Genomic DNA, 4190 nt, shown 5'->3' on the forward strand with positions numbered 1-4190 from the left:
CTTCTCATCTGGCATTCTTTTAGCTTCTTGGCCAGATGCTTCTGTTAGCTTCGTAAGTAAGCATGAAAGCAGCAGCTGACCTCTTCCGCTGGTCTCCAACATAGCGTCTGCTCCTCTGCGGTTTGTACTGTGGCGGGTTGCCTTGCATGCAAAACGTTCCCTGGCCCAAATCCAGTTTCCTTAATTTCTTCTGCATTCTCCAGTTATTCCAGGAAGGTCTTCTCCATAAGCAAGGGCAGCCTTCCCTGGGCTGATGTGATGAGTATTGCAGATTGGCACATCTGGAAGGCGGTTGGGGAAGAGTGCGGGAAACTTTTATCACTGTGAATGTCAGTTTGATAAAGTCTTGAGATATAGAAGCCTTTGACTGAGGAGAACATCTTGATGAGCTTCATTAGGAACATGGGCAAGGTTTCTTTAATCCCAGTTGAGTCTCCTTCACCTCCTCCCATTGCACAAAGTGGGCATCCGGTGGGTGAAATGATGCAATTGCTTGTGGTCTGCATAGAGTCGGGCTGCTTGGAGAGGAAAAAGCCATTCTTGACCAACGTCTGCTCTCTGATTGAGGCCTTCACCACCATGAATTCCTATGGAACATTGCTGGCTGGCTTTCCTTCCCAGCTAGGACAGGGAGGCAACCTCCACTCATGAATTCACTACTACTGGAATGTTCTCTCAGGAGCACATAAGGGCTAAGCAAATTGATGGTAGCTCTGTCCAGGAAGTAAAACTTAATGTGTTCTTCCAGTTCTTCTACCAGGAATGGTTGCCACCCATGGCTTTCGAAAGTCCCCACCAAATTGCAGCAATGGGTGGACCAGCAGGGAAGAATAATTTCTCCTTACAAATCGATCATGTTAAGGACAAAATAGGTCTTGCTATACCGTGGCAGTCAAAAAATGTCAAGATGGCAGTCTCAACTGACCCCTTTTTAGATGAATCCCAATGGATCAAGTATTTGTTTCAGACCCATCTCTCTACTACCATATCTCAGTCCTCCAAAATGGCTCTTCTTGATAGGCGGACTTACAGCCTTTGGGGAAAATTGTCTTCTAAGTAAATAGAGTGAATGTTGCAGAGCCTCTGCAGTCATTTGTAATGGCGAACAACTGTTGTGCTGCTGCAACATTCATAATTTTGGGATTTTATCGTAAACACTAGAAGGTACTTACTGAGTAACTTCAAAGGAGCGTTAAGAGAAAGCTCATAACTCAGGGATCACTTATAGAGAGAATAGAATAGAACAGAAGGAAGAGGAGAGGAGAATATTCTTTATTGGCTAAGTGTGATTGAACACACAAGGAATTTGTTTTCGGTGCATAAGCTGTCAGAGTACATGCAAACAATAATATAATCATAATAGTGATGCCAATAAGAGAAGATAGTAGAAAAGATGAGAAGGTTAATAGTAATACAGCCCTACTACATGGGTAATATAGCCCTACTACATGACTTATGACTGTTTTTCACACTTAGGATCCTTGCAGCATCCCCATGGTCACATGATCAAAATTTGGAGGTTTGGCAACTGGGATGTATTTATGGCGGCAGCGTCCCAGGGTCATGGAATCACCTGTTGCGATCTTCTGATTCACTTAACAACCGTGTTACTAACTTATTGAATGCAGTGATTTACTTAACAGCTATGGCAAGAAAGGTCGTAAAATGGGGCAAAATTCACTTAATATCTGTCTCACTTAGCAATGGAAATTTTGGGCTCAATTGTGGTCATAATTTGAGGACTACCTGTATATAAGTCCAGTAAGCAGTTGAAGTGTGATTCTCCCCTCTGTCCACTACCTTTCATCACTCTTTGAACAAATTCACATTGGCGCAAGCGATGGGTCTCAGGTCTGATTGCAGACCATTTTCTGTAGAAAAAGTTGTATCTGGAGGATGAAGTGCAAAATTCTAAATTATTCTGCTGAGTTCCCACGCACTTTTGAGAAGGTAGGCAGTTAACAGTTCAATTTGCATGAGCAATTATTAGGGAGGTGGAGGAGAATTTTAGGGAGGGAGTGATTCTGGAGACAGACTCATACATTTTCAAGGGCAACATCTTTTTTTATCCATGACTGCTGAAGCAGAAAACAAAACAAAACATGATTGTTTTCCAAGCATAATACTGGAGCTTGAAGCAGCTGTTCCCAGCCAGGCATTCTTCAGATGTTTGAAGATTCTGACTCCCAGAATGCTTAGCCATCTAGAAGAGATAGTTATGGATATTCTAAACCAGGGGTCTCCAAACTTGGCAATTTTAAGACTTGTGGACTTCAACTCCTAGAATTCCTCAACTCCCAGAATTCTGGGAGTAGAAGACCACAAGTCTTAAAGCTGCCAAGTTTGGAGATCCCTGTTCTAACACATCTGGCTGGGAAACAGTTTAAGGAAACAGAAAGTATCCTTAACAAGAGAGATTATAATTGGGTTTGCATACTGTGCTAAATTAGAGTTCATTGACTTAATCACAATGGGCTGGATTTCCATAACACGGTAAGCCTCAAAGCCATAGTTTCCAACTAGAATTGCAGTAGCACCATCACCACTCCTTCCATCAGGGCCAAATTATATTATGGCTTAAGGCAGGATGTGAGTTCAGCCTGTCAAGGTAATGATTTAGAAGTTAACCAGCTTGTATAATGTGAGATGAATGATGCAATGTTAGGGATAACTCAGCAGGAGTCTGTATCCCTTTAAGAGCTTGAGTATAAAAGGGAAGACCTTGCTGGAGTCTCTCTCTCTTGTGTGTTTGGCCGCTGTAATTGCTGTGTATTGGAGTTCCACGTGCATGTATCTTGTTTCTAGTGTATCTTGTAGATAGTGTAATGTAAACTACCATTTAATGCAAACCACTATTTACTGTATTTACTCCTGGGTTACTTCAGCGCAATAAGACTGTGCATGCTCTGACACAGCCTATTCCTCCATTTAACCCAGCCTGTTGAATTGTCTCCTTGGGCAGAGAACCAACTTTGCCATTATCTGCTACTTGGTCCTTTTGAGAGAAGAAATTGATGGTGCTCGTGATTCAGAAATGCCAATGCAGATGACAACTGCAGACTGAGTTGAACGGAGGCAAGAGGCTTTGCTTTTCCTGCTGTCTCCCTGCTTCTGAGTCTGTCCAATTGTTGAATTAAAGAATTATCTATTTGGCAAGAATGAGAGCCAAAACAGCAGTCTGTTTAATTACTCTGCAATTCTCTTCTTGCACTTCTTGATTGTTGGAGAAGAAGCAAGTTAGTTTAGGTGGCCAAAAATCAGGAGTCTGGAGCACTTTTTCAGACTCAAACAAAGACAGAAGCTCATGAAAGCTTATTCATTTCCATTGTTAGTTACTAAAGTGCTATCAGAGAACCTAGAAATAAGAAGAAATATCTTAACAGTGAGAACAATTAACCAGTGGAACGGTTTGCCTTCAGAAGTTGTGGGCGCTCCATTACTGGAGGCGTTCAAGAAGAGACTGGACAGTCACTTGTCTGGAATGGTATAGGGTCTCCTGCTTGAATAGGGAGTTGCACTAGAACAGGGGTCCCCAACCCCTGGTCCGTGGACTGGTACCGGTCCACAGCATGCCAGCAACCGGTCCACACAAACAACCAAAGCCCCATCCACGAGATGCAGGCAACAAACAAAACCATACATCCTCTGGTCCGCGAAAAGACCTCTCTCCATGGAACTGGTCCCTGGTGCCCAAAAGGTTGGGGACCTCTGCACTAGAAGACCTCCAAGGTCCCTTCCAACTCTGTTACTCTGTTATTCCTCCTGATGTATAGCTCCTATTAAGCTGTGTGTTTTACCTTATTTCTGATCAAAGCGGCAACCTGATTTTAAGCAATGTGCTGCAGCTGCCAAAAAAGCCAAGGCAGTCCTGTGTTGCATCAACAGAGGGATAGCTTCAAGATCACAGGAAGTAATAGTAGTGAGGCCACATTTGGAATACTGCATCCAGTTCTGGACACCAGAATACAAAAAAGATGCTGAGATCCTAGACCAGGGGTGTCCAAACTTTTTTCAAAGAGGGCCAGATTGGATGAAGTGAACGTGCTGGAGGGCCGAACATTTTTCCGAACATTCTTTGAACCATTACAATTAAATGCAAATGAATTATTTTATGCCTCTTTCCTCTCCCTCTCTTTCCTCTTTCTCTCTCTCTCTTTCCTTTCCCTTTCCTCTCCCCTCTCTCTCTTTCC

The sequence above is a fragment of the Protobothrops mucrosquamatus genome, unplaced genomic scaffold, assembly GCF_001527695.2.
Source record: "Protobothrops mucrosquamatus isolate PMUCROS unplaced genomic scaffold, P.Mucros_1.0 scaffold56, whole genome shotgun sequence".
Lineage (NCBI taxonomy): Eukaryota > Metazoa > Chordata > Lepidosauria > Squamata > Viperidae > Protobothrops > Protobothrops mucrosquamatus.